Source organism: Bos taurus, chromosome 15 (genome assembly GCF_002263795.3).
Source record: "Bos taurus isolate L1 Dominette 01449 registration number 42190680 breed Hereford chromosome 15, ARS-UCD2.0, whole genome shotgun sequence".
NCBI classification, from domain to species: domain Eukaryota; kingdom Metazoa; phylum Chordata; class Mammalia; order Artiodactyla; family Bovidae; genus Bos; species Bos taurus.
This window is the reverse complement of record NC_037342.1, coordinates 76,740,774-76,758,939: the sequence shown is the minus strand read 5'-3', so window position 1 is coordinate 76,758,939 and position 18,166 is coordinate 76,740,774. Positions and strand designations below refer to the sequence as shown.

At 39.2% G+C, this 18,166-nt stretch overlaps 1 protein-coding gene across 5 annotated transcripts in view; it reads left to right on the top strand.

Moving 5' to 3' along the window:
* CKAP5 (cytoskeleton associated protein 5) overlaps positions 1 to 18,166 on the top strand; it is a 104,941-nt gene that overhangs the window by 20,260 nt on the left and 66,515 nt on the right. The window contains exon 2 of one of the 5 annotated variants that reach the window (XM_059874786.1): positions 16,625 to 16,772. The exons of 3 other annotated variants lie outside the window; for them this stretch is intronic. The gene's annotated coding sequence lies outside the window, so the exon portion shown is untranslated. Of the gene's footprint in view, positions 1 to 5,131; positions 5,220 to 16,624; positions 16,773 to 18,166 lie in introns of those variants that run through there. One more of the 5 variants, XM_010812835.4, reaches the window with a different exon arrangement.

The window sequence follows — 18,166 nt, the reverse complement described above, 5'->3', positions numbered from 1 at the left end:
TTCCAAACATTTTCTTGTATGTGTCCTTTTTGTTTCCTAATGAGGAGAATTATACTTTTGCTAAAGATGTTAAATAATACTTGCTATATACATTGTTGATAAATTTTATTTAGGCTCTGGAAACTCTTGTCTGAATGTTACAAGTTTGATTAACAGAAGTATACCTAATGTATTTAGTTACTAGTAGTAGTTTTTGTTAATTCTTATAGCTCATTGATCCAGAAAAAATTACCAGATATGACTACTTTTGGATGGGATTTGAAAGAGTAATTTTCATTGATATTTCCCTTTGAAAGTATTATAAAGTAACATTTAAGATTCATGTCAAGTGATCAATGATTCTTCATAAATAGAAGACTAATGACACACCATTAATATTAAGTTGCAGAAAGAACTGATTGTAATTGATAGGTATAAAAATACAGATCCGTACTGAAAATCAGTAGTAAGTAATAATCCAGTTACCCTTGACTTATTGTTAGTAGAAGAGCATGCAACAACAAAAAAAAAGAAAAAAAAAAGATACAACAAAAAAAAAGAAAAGAAAGAAAAAAGAGCATGAAAGGGTTCAAAGAGACACTTTAGAAACCAATTTGACAGTTACTTATAAAATTAAACATGCACTTACCTTATCACCCATTTTTCCCACTCCTGGATATTTGCCCAAGAGAAATAAAAAGTTATGTTCATATAAAAATTTGTAGCTGTTTGGGTTTTTTATCTTTTTTTTTTTTTTTGCAATTGCTAAAAACTGTAAACAGTCCACATGTCCTTCAGCTGGTAAATGGATGAGCAGAATGTGTTAGATCATATAAGGGAATGTTGCTCAGCAATAAAGTGAAACTACTGACATGTGAAAAACACGGATAATCTCAGTTGTGCTAAGTGAACAAAGCCAGACTCAAAAGACTACACACTATCTAGTTCTTTGTACATGACGTCGTGGAAAAACCAAACCTGTAGGAGCAGAACACTGATCAGTGATGGTCTGGTGGGGAGGCTAATTACAAAGAGGCACAAGAAAGTTGGTGGGGCTTGTAGAGATGTTTTTGACTATGGTGATGGATACATGATTATGTTTCTGTCAGAGTGCATAGAACTGTGTATTAAAGAGTGAAGTTTAAACTGACACAACATTGTAAATCAACTCCAAGAAAGAATTTTTAAAAGTAAATTTTAGTATATGTAAGTTACACTAAAGAATTTTAGTATATGTAAGTTATACCTCAGTAAACCTGACTTAAAAGCTCTTGGGTTGGAGGACCTCTTCTCCCTCTAATCCTCAGTTAACTTCTGACAGCTAGGAGGAACACAGGGAGCAGTCAGTGGGAAGGGGCTATTCATTTACTTTTTAGTGGAGGAATGTGATAGAAAAGGTCGACAGTATTTGTTGAACATTATGTATTTTATTTACTACTTATGTTCAGCAATTAATTCTAGGCACTTTTAAGTAAAAGAAACTTAACTTATTTAATTCTCCTAATTATCCTAGTAAGGTAAAAAATTCCTCATTTTACAAATAGAAAACAGAAGCACAAAGAGGTAAGAGTTTTTGTCTAAAACCACACAGCTAATAAATGGCACAGCCAGGATTTGAACTAAGCATTCTGACTCCAGAGTCCTCGCTCTTAATCACTAACTTGGCTTCTTCCCTTCACTGAATATGATCTAATAAAGAATTCCAGTTAATGCTTAAAACTTTCCCCCCTTCACTCTGCTGCTGCTGCTAAGTCGCTTCAGTCGTGTCCGACTCTGCGCGGCCCTATAGACGGCAGCCCACCAGGCTCCCCCGTCCCTGGGATTCTCCAGGCAAGAACACTGGAGTGGGTTGCCATTTCCTTCTCCAGTGCATGAAAGTGAAAAGTGAAAGTGAAGTCGCTCAGTCGTGTCCGACTCAGTGACCCCACGGACTGCAGCCTACCAGGCTCCTCTGTCCATGGGATTTTCCAGGCAAGAGTACTGGAGTGGGTCGCCATTGCCTTCTCCCCCTTCACTCTGGCTATGTGTAAATAAATATTTTCCTTAATCTGTGCTTGATTTGTTTCAGGAAAAAACATTACAATGAAGAAGGATTTTTTAAAAGCACAAGAAATAACCACTTTTCTGATAAATGAATTATCATTTTCCCATATTCTCTTCCATATATAATGTTTGCTGAATCATTTCCTAAACAGTTTCAACTTTGCCCTGGAGAATACTTCTTTCTGGTAATTTGTTTAATTGTGAAGGTTTTACATGTCCAGTTTAGTCTCTTTGTGGTTTATAGAGAAAAGGACACAATAACCGAAATATTTTGGGCTGTGACATTGGGTGAGATATCTAATTATTATTCAGGAATATTTATATAAAATGTCTTTGCTTTGGGACAAAATACATAAATCTGATTGCACTGAGTTGTACAATCAATGGATTTTTTCTCTCTAAATTTTTAATTCTGTAGTAAGTGCAGCACTGGGTATTGTCCATTTGTATGTGAACATGCACGTGTATACTCACTGCACTAGGCTTATTGAAGTTACCTGGACTCCTTTGTCAAATAAGTGTTGGTCATACCGTTTGTGTAAATACTTACTGAGTATTCATTTGGTATCATGTACTGGGAGAAAAGATGAGATACATTCCAACCATTGCCTTGAGGTGCTCACAGTCTAGTGGGAAGGCTGATCTACTACACTGCTCTCAGAACAGTGTGATAAGCTTGATACAGATAGAATGCAAGAAGGTCTTAATTACCTAATTCAAAAGTATCATTCACAGTTAAATGCACTTTGAAATGAGGTGATTTTTTTTTCTTTTTTTGCAATTCAAAATCAGACTGTTCTAATCTGAATCAGCTTCATGGCAACCTTAGCCTAGAATTTTCTACGACCTTCAGAATAAGGGTAACCTGGGTCTGCTCCATATTAGAGCAGTCTTTGTGCCTGTCCTTTGGAATTGAAATTTCCACTTGAACTCCTATTTGGGGTGGAAGATGTTCGGGCACTTATGAATGGTCTTTTGTTGTTGTTCTTTAGGCATTAACTCTTGTCCAACTCTTTTGTGACCCCCTGAACTGTAGCTCGCCAGGCTCCTCTGTCACTGGAATTTCCCAGGCAAGAATATTGGAGTGGGTTGCTATTTCCTTCTCCAGAGGATCTTTCTGACCCAGGGACTAAACTTGCATCCCCTGCATTGGCAGATAGATTCTTTACCACTGAGCCACCAGGGAAGCCCATAAATGGTTTTTGGCTTTACTAAATTGATTCCTGTATAGGTTTAGGGGTGACTTAAGGTTTTAATAAGGTATGCTTATTTATCAAGATTAGGTGAAGGTATGCTGGGCTGGATGACTTAGGAGCTGGAATCAAGATTGGCAGGAGAAATATCAACCTCAGATATGCAGATGATACCACTTTAATGGCAGAAAGTGAAGAGGAACTAAAGAGCCTCTTGATGAAGGTGAGAGAGGAGAGTGGAAAAGCTGGCTTAAAATTCAGCCTTCAAAAAATGAAGATCATGGCATCCGGTCCTGTCACTTCATGGCAAATAGATGAGGAAAAAGTAGAAAGAGTGTCAGATTTCATTTTCTTGGACTCTAAAATCAACATGGACAGTGACTGCAGCCATGAAATTAAAAGACGCTTGCTCCTTGGAAGAAAAGCTATTAAAAAGCAGAGATATCACTTTGCTGACAAAGATCCGTGTAGTCAAAGCTATGATTTTTCCAGTAGTCGTGTGTGGATGTGAGAGTTGGATCAAAAAGAAGACTGAGCACCAAAGAATTGATGCTTTCAAACAGTGGTATTGGAGAAGACTCTCGAGAGTCCCTTGGATAGCAGGGAGATCAAATCAGTCAATCCTAAAAGAAATCAACCCTGAATATTCATTGGAAGGACTGGTGCTGAAGCTGAAGCTGAAGCTCCAGTACTTTGGCTACCTTATTTGAAGAGCTGACTCATTGGAAAAGATAATGCTGGAAAAGATTGAGGGCAAGAGGAGAAGGGGAGGACAGAGGATAAGATGGTTAGATGGCATCACTGTCTCAATGTTTGACATGAGTTTGAACAAATTCAGGAAGAAGGTGGAGAACTGGCATGCTGCGTTTCATGGGGTCACAAAGAGTCGAACACAACTTAGTGACTGAAGAACAACAATACAGGCTTAATAAATATATAAATCTCTTCCTGACAGTATAAAGGAGACACGAAATGCATACAGACCTTGTAAGTTGAGATTGAGGAAAAATTCCTCCTATGAAAAGAAATTTAAAATTCTCTAATAACCTACAGAGAGATCAGAGACCATTACTTAACTCCCTGAGATTTTAGTCCAGTTTCTACTACAATTTTCTCAAGAACTCTTCATATTACATGGGCTTCCCTGGTGGCTCAGATGGTAAAGAATCCACCTGCAATGCAGGAGTCCCAGGTTTGATCCCTTGGTTTGGGAAGATCCCCGGAGGAGGGCATGGCAACCAATTACAGTATTCTTGCCTGAGAATCCCATGGATAGAGGAGCCTGGTGGACTACAATCCATGGAGTCACAGAGTGGGACACGACTGAAGCGACTTGGCATGCACACACATCCATCTTCTGTTGTTGTCTAGGATTCCTCGTTGTACGGAAGAGAAGGAAGTCAGTGAAAGGGTGAGGTGAAGCAGTGCAGGCTCTCAGAATTCTTTTCTGTGCCTTTGAGTTGCCATTTGAAAAATGCTAACTGCTCGAGTTAATAAGCAGTTAGTGGAATAAGCCACTAACATAATGGGGGCTATATATTTACCCTGAAGCTTTGTTTCCAGCCGCAATTTTTTTCACCTCTGAAGGAGGCATTAAGATTGTGATAGTAAGAACAGGTCACCTCCTTTGTTTCTGGAACATTATCTGTGTTGCCACACACAAAAGAAGAGGTCCACACCTAACCGAAGTAGAGTGTTCCTAGTTGGCTCTTCACATCAGCGTCTCGCCTTGAAAGCCCTGTGGGATGGAAGGAGCGCCCGCCCAGTGCTGCAGACCTGAGCACAGGCGTGTGCGGCCCCTTTAAGCTGTCGGTGTGTGCTGGGCGGGGGCCGGGGCCGGGCCGGGGTGGGGCGGGCACTCTGACACAGCGCTCTGGGCCCCGCCCCCGAGGAGGCGTTTCCCAGCGGCCCTCCGCACCAATGCTGCCACCACCCCCGCCCGCCCGGTATTCCTGCTGATTCCGCCTCGAACCGTAGGGCTGCGACCTCTCCCTGCTGGGGAGCGTAAGTGTCAAACTGCGGGCGAGGGTCAAGCATCCCGCGCCCATGCCGGAAGTCCTGGTGGACTATACAGGGGACTTTCCTGGCCTATCAGAGGCTAAGGCGGCGAAAGAGCGTAAACAATGCCGGCTGCAGTGAGCTAAAGCCTGGGGCATCTGCTCTGCTTCTGGGTGGTGACAGCGGCTCTAGGGTGCTGGTTTGGATATGCAGTGGTTGAGCTGTGCCCACAGCCTAGCTTTGCCCCAGTCTGGTTCCTGCTTGAAATGAGAGGATTGTTTTTGCCCAGTATAATCCCGCTGAGCTAGATGGGTGGAGCTGGAATCTACGGTCCTGGGCCTTGGGTCCTTAGCCTGGCATTTGGAGACCTGGCAAACTCTGAGATGAGTAAGGATTAGATTTTCAGCTATCTTGGTACAACTGAGCGGTAACTCTCAAAGTAGACCTAATTCACAGCCAGGTTTAGCTTTCTGTCTCCCCAGAGGCCTGTGTTGCTATTGAATCCCCCACTTTTGGAGACACTGACAGTGATCATCTATTGAGGAGAATCCAGTTAACCTTTCCCACTGATATGAATAGCAGAATGAAAGAGTCCGCTCTTTTGCCCCTCTCTGAAGGAGTTGGTGGGAGGTCACCATCTCAGCTCTAGTACAGCAAGCCCACCCAAGTTTGTTGAGATAACCTACTAGAGGAGCAGTTCCCATTTCTGGCCCCATATGCAAAATACTCCAAAAGAGGGTAACACTTGTCCTTGTTAATGAGAATTACCTGGAGGCAGTGCAGTTTTTTTTAAGTTAGAGGGGAAGTTTTGTCATTTTTGTTACTGGCTACTTAAGTGATGAGATTTTGTCTGGCTTGGCCAAGTAATACGTTTTTAAATTTTCTATGACAGTTACATAATTGTTATACTTCTTTAATCCAGTTGTCCTTCTTAGACAGTTTGAGTAAAGATTTCTGGGCATGTATGTGTATTTTGTCTTATCTTTGTTTTATAATTTCCTTTTTTTTTTTTAAGCAAGTTCACATCATTCTTTATTAATCGTTCAGAGGGGTTTCTTTTTGAGTGGGGGGAATTTTTCCTCAGACTTCCCTCAGACTCATTCTGTGCTTCTGCAGTAATATTTCCTTAGACAGAAGTCAGGAGTCCAGGAATGGTAATCAGATCCAGATCTCTTGTATCGTGATAGTGAAGAGCTTTTGTAGGTCAAGAGCTACATAAGATAGTTTGGGAGCTAGCCATAAGATAGTTTCACTGCCGTACCTTTTGCCCAAGTTGGAAGCTAAAACAGTATGTTGAGTAGCTGTATAAATGTTCTCATTAGCTGTCATAGTGCAGGAATTTAAAGTAAAAGGACACTCACTATACAAGGACCCTTGAGTGATGGGGAAGAATGGTGGACTGAGAAATAGGAGATACAGGTTCTGCCCCAGGTCTAACATTACTGTATTACTGATGACTTTCTCTCTCAGTGCCTTGCTTTTAGCTGGTTCATGAAAGAGAAAATGCATAGACTCCTGGGGTCTATATACTAATGATAGTACATAAAGCACATTTAATGTTTAATTGGACACTAAACTGAAATCTGTTCTAAGTTCAGAGTTTACTCTAAGTTGTGGCCTTATGTGTGACTTTGAAAACATTTCCTAATCTCTGGTCTAAAAATAAATAATTACATATAAACATTCTCCAGCAATAGTGTGAACTATACAGTATTTGAGCTCTTTAGAAGAGATTTTTAGATACAACAGTAGTATTAAAATTATATTATTTCTGTAGAACAGATTTAGTTTGCCTCTGTTTTAGACTAGGGTAAAAACAGTGTGCTGAGTAATTTGAAGTTTCTGAGTATTTGTAGTATGAACTAGCTTGAATGAGCCATAATGATAATGAACTTGAAATTTCTGAGTATTTGTAGTATGGACTAACTTGAATGAACCATAGCAAACATCATATATAGGTCAAATTAATTTTATTAATGCTTCTTTTTGTTGGCGGTGTTATGCACTCTTAAAACATCAAACCTTGCTATGAAATGAAGACTTGGTTTCCTGTTTATAAAATCCAGATCCCTCTGTTCATTCCTGGTACCACATTTCCACCCACGTGAATTTCAAATCTAAAACCAAACTCATCATATTCTTAACCTCTCCTCTACTCCCCCTAAACAAACAACTCTCAGAACTTTCTTCTGACATTTTTCTGTCATTAGCACCACTGTTCTCCGAGTCATGTAGACTGGAGCCTCCTTCTAGACTTTTTTTCCTACTCCCACATCCTTAGTTGCTAAGGCTTGCTGATTCTGTTTCTTTAATGTAACTCCCTTCAATCTCCTCTGCTCTTCCTTTCCATTCCTAGGAGTTCTGGCTTCTATTTAACTTTGTCCTCGAGTACTGCAATAATTTCTTGTCAGGACTCTACTTTCTCTTCCGTCCAATTCATTCTACATAGATTTATCTTTCTAAAGTAGATAGGATCGTGTCATTGCTGCTTCAGGTCATCAGCATCCTCTGCTGTTTAGCTTCATATTTAGGATTATACATGATCTGGCCCCAGTCTATCTTTCTGGTCTATGTTAAGTGGAGCCATTTAGTGTTCCCTAAACATGCTTAGTACTTTTCTACTTCCAAGACTTTGCGTTTCTCATTTTCTCAGCTTCAATATCTCTTCTCCACTCCTGGTTTTGTTTTTGTTTGTTTTTTGTTAATCTACCCTTAATTTATTACTGAGCTCAGATGTCATCCTTTCTATAAGATTTTTCACTGACCATGCCTTACTCACTGGCAGTTGATCGTATCTCTGATCTCCCTAATCCTTATTTGTCTCTTGCTTAGGGCACTTTCCATATATACTACATTTTGTATTATGGTTGTTTGGAATTGTGTTTTTTGTTTTTTGGTTTTTTTTACTTTTTATTTTATACTGGAGTATAGCCAATTAACAGTGTTGTGCTAGTTTCAAGTGGATATGGTTATTTGTTTAGGTATCTACTTTTACTCCTGTGAACTCATTGAACCATCATGGTTTGCCCAGAGGGAAATTCATTGAATGAATACTTAAGGTAAAACTGGAGTATTAGATCCTGTTATTAGAAAGGAGTCTAACCATTATAGCCAGGCCATTCAAGTGTGAAATGATTGGCAGGTTTTACAAATCACTCTTATCTCCCAAGGACTTCTTTTTAAGTAAACTTTGTTAGTTTTGTTGTTGTTATTAACAGTTTTAGTAAGATATATAATTTATATACTTTTCACCCATTTTTAAAGTGTACAATTCAGTGACTTCCAGTATATTCATAAATTTATGCAACCATCAACACAATTTTAGAACATTTTTCATTACCCAAAAAGAAACCCCACCTTCCTTCACACTTTTCTAATATTCCCAAATGCTCTAGTTGTAGGTAACCACTCATCCAATTTCTGTCTCTGTAGATTTGCTTGTTCCGAACATTTCATATAAATTTACCATCTTAAGCATTTTTAAATGTACAATTCAGTGGCATTAAATGCATTTGTAATGTTGTGTAGCCCCTACCATCCATCTCCATAATTCTTCTCCTTGTAGAACTAAAACTTTATACCCATTAACAGTAACTCTTCATTCCCCTCTCCTTGCATCTGCTGGCAACAATCATTCTACTTTCTATCTCTCTTTATGATTTTGGCTACTCTAAAAAGAGCAGAGGCATTACTTTGCCGATGAAGGTCGTGTAGTCAAAGCTGTGGTTTTTCCAGTAGTCATGTATGGATGTGAGAGTTGGACTGTGAAGAAAGCTGAGTGCCAAAGAATTGATGCTTTTGAACCGTGGTGTTGGAGAAGACTCTTGAGAGTCCCTTGGACTGCAAGGAGATCCAACCAGTCCATCCTAAAGGAAATCAGTCCAGAATATTCATTGAAAGGACTGATTCTGAAACTGAAGCTCCAATACTTTGGCCACTTTATGCGAAGAGCCAACTCACTGAGAAGACCCTGATGCTGGGAAAGATTGAAGGCAGGAGGAGAAGGGGACGACAGAGGATGAGATGGTTGGATGGCATCACTGACTCAATGGACATGAGTTTGACAAAGCTCCAGGAGTTGGTGAAGGACAGGGAAGCGTGGTGCGTCCATGGGCTCACAAAGAGTCGGACGTGACTGAGTAACTGAACAACAACAGTAAGTGCTTCATATAGGTGGAATCACACAGCGTTTGTCTCTTTGTGGCTGGCTTATTTCAGTTGACAGTATCTTCAAGGTTCACCCAGGTTATAAGCTTGTGTCAGAATTCCTTTCCTTTTTAAAGCTGAATGATACTGTGTTGTGTGTACATACCACATTTTGCTTAGCCGTTCATCCATTGATGGTCATGTGGGTTGCTTCCGTGTTTTAACTGTGAATGCTGCTGCTATGAACATGGGTATACAGATATCTCTTTGTACTTGCTAAGTCGCTTGAGTTGTGTCCAACTCTGCAACCCCATGACTGTAGTCCTCCAGGCTCCTCTGTCTGTTGGATTCCAGGCAAAGATACTGGAGTGGGTTGCCATTTCCTTCTCCAGGAAATCTTCCCGACCCAGGGATCAAACTCGCATCTCTTATGTCTCCTGCATTGTCAGGCAGTTTACCACTAGTGCCACCTGGGAAACCCAGACCCTGCTTTCAATATACCCAGAAATGGAATTGCTGGATCATATGGCCATACTATTTTTAATTTTTGGAGGAACTGCCATACCGTTTTCCACAGTAGCTGTGCCATCTTACATTCTCACCAACAGTGTTAAAGGGCTCCAGTTTCTCCATATCCTTGCCATCGTTTTCTGTTTTCTGGATTTTTGATAGTAGCTGTCCTAATAGGTATGAAGTGGTGTCTCGTAGTTTTGATTTGCATTCCCCTAATGTTCAAGGCTATGGTTTTTCCAGTGGTCATGTATGGATGTGAGAGTTGGACTGTGAAGAAAGCTGAGCGCCGAAGAATTGATGCTTTTGAACTGTGGTGTTGGAGAAGACTCTTGAGCGTCCCTTGGACTGCAAGGAGATCCAACCAGTCCATTCTGAAGGAGATCAGCCCTGGGATTTCTTTGGAAGGAATGATGCTAAAGCTGAAACTCCAGTACTTTGGCCACCTCATGCGAAGAGTTGACTCATTGGAAAAGACTCTGATGCTGGGAGGGGTTGGGGGCAGGAGGAGAAGGGGACGACAGAGGATGAGATGGCTGGATGGCATCACTGACTCAATGGACATGAGTCTGACTGAAACTCCGGGAGTTGGTGATGGACGGGGAGGCCTGGCGTGCTGCGATTCATGGGGTCGCAAAGGGTCAGACACAACTGAGCGACTGAACTGAACTGAATGTTCAGTAGTATTGAACTTCTTTTCGTGTGCTTATTAGCCTTTTGTCTGTCTTCTTTGGATAGGTGTCTAATCAAGTTCTTTGCCCACTTTTTAATCATGTTGTTTGCCTGTTTTTGAGTATTAGGAATTCTTTATAGTACCTCATTTTTATCATTGAATCATATTCTATTCTATGGATTTACCACGTTTTATTTATCTATTTATCAGTGGATGGAGATATGGGTGGTTTCCACTCTTAGCTATTATGAAGGTTAATTTGGTTTTAGTTTGCTGTGTGTTTTGAAAATAGCACTACGTTTCTCAGAAGAGATCATTCAGGCCTTTAGATTGTGCGACTTTTCGTGAAATTATTGGTTTATTTTATACATGTTTCATTTTATGAACTCTGAGGGTCCTCTGCATTACTTCCTGAATATGTTCTGAATGTTCCTAAGGCCTGTCTGATAATGGTTAGTTAAAATGTGCAGATAGAGGCAAAGTTTAACTTTAAAACAAATGGCCACTTTAAAGACCTTATTCCTACCCTCCCACAAATATTCTAGAATTGTAGTTATAAATTTAAAACTAGTATGAACTGTAGATTGTAGTCTACTACTCTTGGGTTTTTAACCAATTTCAAGGAAAGATTTTCTTTTTCAACTGGTAGGGTAAATACTCAGTGGAATAAGTATTGTGAATAACCCCAAATTATAATTAAAACTGTAGTTATTTCTTATGCAAAGACAAGTGAACAGTGTCTGAGACCCAGCTAGATAGTTAGCTTGATTATTTGGCAGCTGCTGATCAGGGATGATTCCCCCTTACCAACTAACTGTATTTTAAATTTCTCTAAATTACCTTAAGTCCTTTGGAGGCAAATAAACTTGTCTTTCACATATACTCCTATTTGCTGTTTATATTTTTATTGAGTTAGGTAAGCACCAAAATTACTCTTATTATTTACACTGTATGAATAGATATAGGGTGAAGATTTCACTGTAGATCATATAGAAACCATGTGTAGGTAAGTTCCTGGAAAATTCACCAAACTAAGAATCAAGAAGTCTCCTCTAGACCATTCTCCTCCACCTAGGTGACCTTTGGTGGGACACTGAACCTCTTTTCCCCCCATGTATAGAAAGAGGATAAAGATGCTTTATTTATTTATTTGAGCCTCATGAAAAGAGAGATTAATGAGACAAAAAGCTTTTGCTCAAGAGAATCTTATGGTTGAGTAAGAAAGAGTTACCTAAGAATAATATTTAAAAAAGAAAGAAAATAAACCTGAAAAAAGAGGGTAATGATGCTTTATTTATTTATTTGAACCTTGTGAGGATAGAGATTAATAAGACAAAAAGCTTTTGCTCAAGAGTATCTTACGGTTTAGTAAGAAAGAGCCACATAACTAAAAATAATATAAAAAAAGAAAATAAACCCAAATGAGATAGTATACTTACATTTACATTATGAAATACATAGAAGATGAATGATTATAAAAATACCTGTAAAAGATAAAGTGCCACTTAAGTATTGGATGGGTGTTAGCTGTTATTTTAACAAGGGACTTTGAGATGAGTGTAAGCAGTGCCCTAAAGTCTTTGATCATAGAATTTGAAAGGTTGTAGACTAACAGATTTTAACCTGTGTTAGAATTCAGGGACTCTGTACATTTATATGGAAAAATAATTACCTCTTATTTTCACTAACCTTTTAACTGAAATTTTGACATTTTCTTCAGTTAATAATGTAGACAATAAACTGCAGTAATATTAGAAGAATATAACGCTTCTGTCACCAATAGAAATCATATCTGTAGTCATATATAAAAATATTCATCATAACTTCATAATTACAGTAGTTATTAAATATGCTCTGTATTTTGTTTAATGTATTAACGTAGAAACCCATATACTCAATTTCAAAATACTTTGATATTAATACTATATTTCAGTATGACAGATTTAATATAATCATGTATCTTATGCATTAAGCAATATTCTAAGGTGCTTGTTCAGTTCAGTTCAGTTCAGTTCAGTCGCTCAGTCATGTCCAACTCTTCGCGACCCCATGAATCGCAGCACGCCAGGCCTCCCTGTCCGCCAACTCCCGTAGTTCACTGAGACTCACGTCCATCGAGTCAGTGATGCCATCCAAACATCTCATCCTCTGTCGTCCCCTTCTCCTCCTGCCCCCAACCCCTCCCAGCATCAGGGTCTTTTCCAATGAGTCAACTCTTCACATGAGGTGGCCAAAGTACTGGAGTTTCAGCTTTAGCATCATTCCTTCCAAAGAAATCCCAGGGCTGATCTCCTTCAGAATGGACTGGTTGGATCTCCTTGCAGTCCAAGGGACTCTCAAGAGTCTTCTCCAACACCACAGTTCAAAAGCATCAATTCTTCAGGGCTCAGCCTTCTTCACAGTCCAACTCTCACATCCATACATGACCACAGGAAAAACCATAGCCTTGACTAGATGAACTTTTGTTGGCAAAGTAATGTCTCTGCTTTTGAATATGCTATCTAGGTTGGTCATAACTTTCCTTCCGAGGAGTAAGCGTCTTTTAATTTCATGGCTGCAGTCACCATCTGTAGTGATTTTGGAGCCCAGAAAAATAAAGTCTGACACTGTTTCCACTGTTTCCCCATCTATTTCCCATGAAGTGGTGGGACCGGATGCCATGATCTTCGTTTTCTGAATGTTGAGCTTTAAGCCAACTTTTTCACTCTACTCTTTGATTTTCATCAAGAGGCTTTTGAGTTCCTCTTCACTTTCTGCCATAAGGGTGGTGTCATCTGCATATCTGAGGTTATTGATATTTCTCCTGGCAATCTTGATTCCAGCTTGTGTTTCTTCCAGTCCAGCGTTTCTCATGATGTACTCTGCATATAAGTTAAATAAGCAGGGTGATAATATATAGCCTTGACGTACTCCCTTTCCTGTTTGGAACCAGTCTGTTGTTCCATGTCCAGTTCTAACTGTTGCTTCCTGACCTGCATACAGATTTCTTAAGAGGCAGATCAGGTGGTCTGGTATTTCCATCTCTTGAAGAATTTTCCACAGTTTATTGTGATCCACACAGTCAAAGGCTTTGGCATAGTCAATAAAACAGAAATAGATGTTTTTCTGGAACTCTCTTGCTTTTTCCATGATCCAGCGGATGTTGGCAATTTGATCTCTGGTTCCTCTCCTTTTCTAAAACCACCTTGAACATCACAAAGTTCACGGTTCACGTATTGCTGAAGCCTGGCTTGGATAATTTTGAGCATTACTTTACTAGCGTGTGAGATGAGTGCAATTGTGCGGTAGTTTGAGCATTCTTTGGTATTGCCTTTCTTTGGGATTGAAATGAAAACTGACCTTTTCCAGTCCTGTGGCCACTGCTGAGTTTTCCAAATTTGCTGGCATATTGAGTGCAGCACTTTCACAGCATCATCTTTCAGGATTTGAAATAGTTCAACTGGAATTCCATCACCTCCACTAGCTTTGTTCCTAGTAATGCTTTCTAAGGCCCACTTGACTTCACGTGCTTGTAGACTTGCTCTTTTAATGCTATACAATTCCAAAATAAAGTTGACTGTAATTTAGAAATGAGATAAATATTTTCAAATTTGCAATGCCAAATACTGATAATGATAGTAAATTTGCTAGCATTTATTGAGCCAAGTTCCTAGTATAACAGCTTTACGTGTACTGACTCATTTAATCCACACAGTCGTCTGAGGTGTGTACTGTTATTCCCACTTCACACACAAGCATGCCGAGGCAGTGTACATTTGGGTAAGTAACTTACCTAAGGTCTCGACCTTAAGTTACTGGTGATTTTGAAGATACAGAATTCCTTTTCTTTTTTTTTTAATTTAGATTTGCAGGTAGAAATTGAAAGTAACAAAGTTTCCCTCAAGTAACAAAAACTCAAATTTGATAAGCCTGTTCACCGCATTTTGGATTATTGTGTCCCCCCCCCCGCCAGCAGGCATTAACTGGTCATTTTATGTATCCGGCACTATACATGGTGGACTAAGGTCCTATGGATTCTGGTTTCTACACTTGAAACATCTAAACTCTAACCTGGGGCTCTTCTCACTACACTCTTCCTCAGTACTCTTCATCCCCCTCTTGTGTGTGTTACTCAGTCGTGTCCAACTCTGCGATCCCATGGACTGTAGCCTGCCAGGCTCCTCTGTCCATGGAATTCTCCAGGCCAGAATACTGGAGTGTGTAGCCATTCCCTTCTCCAGGGGATCTTCCAGACCCAGGGGTCAAACCCAGGTCTCCCACATTGCAGCAGATTCTTTACCATTTGAGCCACACAGATAACTCCTAACTAAATTTTTATCTCCAGACCAGTTCTCTCTCTTGAGCACCAGGCTTGAATCTCCAACTGCTTTCCACATCTGCCCTTGTCTAATGAACATCTCAAACACAGCTTGTCCAAAGCTTCATCTTTATCCTGATCTTAGACTCCTACAGTCACTCAATAAAGACAGTCCTTGACATTCTTTATGTCTCTAAAATCCATTCCCTTTTCTTTACCTGCGTTGCTGCTGTTCTTAGTTCCAAGTTATCATCATCCTTCATTTAGATTAGTTTTCTGATTTCCCTCCGTTGTTACTGCCTTCTAAGACATTCTTTATATTGCTTTTATATTTACATTATATAGTTTGAAAAATAAGAATCTGATACCTTATGAAATTTTCTTGTTTATAGTCCTTCAATCAAAGTCTCCTGCCTTTGGAATAAAGTCCAAATTTCTTAACATCACTTACAAGACCTTCCAGGGTCTGATCTAGACTACCTTCTAGCCTTACTCTCTGTCTTCCCTTACTTTTCTTGTTGTATTTTATACATTAGCCTCACTCAACATTGTTCAGTTCCTCAGACCACCATAATAAAAGAAGTTAGAATAGATGCTATGGCAGTTTCTAAACACTTATCTCTGTTTTTATACTTATCTTGGAATGATAAAGTTTTGTACCAGCACAAGTCTTTCGACCACAATTTTAGTAGATTTAAACTATGTTATACCACATGGGTGAATTTTACAAATGAAACATTGAATGAAAAAGGCAAGTTATACAACAGTATAACATTTTCTAAGGCTCACAAGCAAGCAAATTTTGTTTAGGAGTATGTGACTGACCACAGCATAGAACCATGCAAACTTCAGGAAAGTACTTCTTTGGGAAGAAGGATGGGGGTAGGAAAGAGTTGCACTGGTGCAGTAATATTGATAGAGTTCTGATTTTTAATTTGGATGGTAGGTCAGTGTATCAATTTTACTGTAATGCCTCCTAACACATATATTGTATATCATCTTAGATATGTAAAAAATTAAATTCTAAAATTAATTTTAAAATTAATTATGGAGAAAAATTAGTGAAGTCCTTTTTTTCTTAGTATATTAATCTGGGAAAAGATAAAGACAGAGCAAGAGTCTTCAGTGTCACATGAATACACAAAATACCGTATCTATTATTTCAGTGCCTGGGAAAGTTTTGGTATGAACCAAGCCTTTCCTTTGAATGGAAAGCAACAAAATCATAAAGCAGTAGTTTTTTAAGCTGAGGCTACGAAGTGGTAGAAACCATTTCAGGAAACAGCACAGTGCCAACAGTATTTTACATGGTACGGTTAGGTTGGGTCACCTTTTTCTTCATGTTTCAAAAAGAAACCAACAAGAAAAAAAAGTATGCAGTGAATTGATAGAATACCAACAATTGAATGTTGTTCACATTCTCGTGGTTGGAAAACGCTTTAAAAGCTCTCATTGACTGGTTCTCTTTGAAAATCAGTCAGATAGGAAAGATTGCTTTTGCAGCTCAAACTTGTGCCAAGAAGATAACGTTAGAGGTTTTTAACCCACGGTTGCATGTTAGAATCACCTGGGAACCTAAAAAAAATGTTTTTATTGATGTGAAATTCGTGTAACATAAAGTCAGCCATTTTAAGTGAACCATTCGGTGGTATTTTACACATTCACAATGTAGTGCAACCACCGTCTCTGTCTAGTCCTGACACAGGAACGTTTCCATCACATCACAGTAAAACTACTTATCCAGTAAGCAGTTTCTCCCCATTCTTCCTCTCTCCGAAACCCCAGGCAACCACTAATCTGAATCTGTCTCTATGGATTGATACATTCTGGATATTTCCTATGCGTGGAATCGTGTGACATCAGACCTTTCATGTTTGGCTTCCTTCACTTAGCGTCGTGTGTGTGAGGTTCGTCCATGTTGTAACGTGTATCAGTAAGTACTTCCTTCTCACCGAAGGCTGAGTAACGGTCCGTTGTATGTCCGTATCAGTTTATTTATTCATCCACCAGTGGACATTCGGGCTAACTTTTGGCATGTTCATGTACTTGTTGGAGTAGCTGCTTTCAGCACTTTCAGCTCTTTTAGGTGCTGTATAATATATCCAGTGAATATGTCACTGTTCATTCTCCTTCTGATGAATGTGTAAGGTGTTTTCAACACTGGACTTTGATAGCCACCGTCGCTGTGTCTTCTGGCGCATCTGCAGTTGGTGTCAGTTTCTAGGGTGTGCACCTAGCAATGGAGTTGCCAGACAGTAGAGAATGTGCGTTTTCAAGTTAAATAACATAATACTGTTCTCCAAACTCCTGTATCTTCTCACTGTTGCTTTATTAGCCTTCTCAAAGATTCTCTGACTCCTACTCTAAAACTCAGTGCTGTTGTTTCACAGAGTCTTGGGGACTTTGAAGAGACGTCTTAATGGAAGTTTCATTTACTCTAATAAACTTTTACAATTCAATCTCTAATATTTTTTCCTGGGATATTTCCTGCATTTAAATGGGAGGCAACAAGTTGCAAAGGAAGAATCTTAGTGTGAGCTGCTGCCTGCCAGTTTTGTTGTTTTTGGCAAATTATTGAATCTTTGTGAGCCTAGTGTTTAAAGTGGGAAGAATATTTTTCTTTCGTGTAGTTGTTGTTAGTATAATGTTGTTAGTATAAAATCCACAATTTTAAAAAGTACTTTTCACAGTGCCTGACTCATAGCAGACAGTATCAAGGCATATATTCAAGTTTAAATAAATATTGATTGAAGACATATTTTATGTCAGACGTGGCCTGAGGACAGAGAGATAAACAAGATCTCTTTTGTGTTATTTATAATATTGAAAAATTTGAGACAATTTAAATGTCCACTGTTAGAATTGGTAATTATGGTACATTCATAAAATGCAGTGCATTTAGACTTTAACTCAAACAGTAAGGAATCTGCCTGTGAGGCAGGAGACCAGGGTTCGATACATGGGTTGGGAAGTTCCTCTGGAGAAGGGAATGGTGATCCACTCCAGTATTCTTGCCTGGAGAATTCCATGGACAGAGAAGCCTGGCGGGCTACAGTCCCTGGGGTCGCAAAGAGCTGGACATGACTGAAACACTAACACACACATAAAGTGCAATGCCACCTTTAAACATCATGTTCTCAAATATGAGGAGATGTTTGTGACCATGTAAGAAAAAAATTACAAGAAGATTAGCCCTTTTTCGTATAATTTATACACTGCATGTACATTGAAAGAAATCTAGAAAGATTCAAGTGGATACATGTCAGTGTTCATCATGGTTACTAATTGGTGTGAAATTGTGTTTTAATACTTTCCTTCTTTATCTAT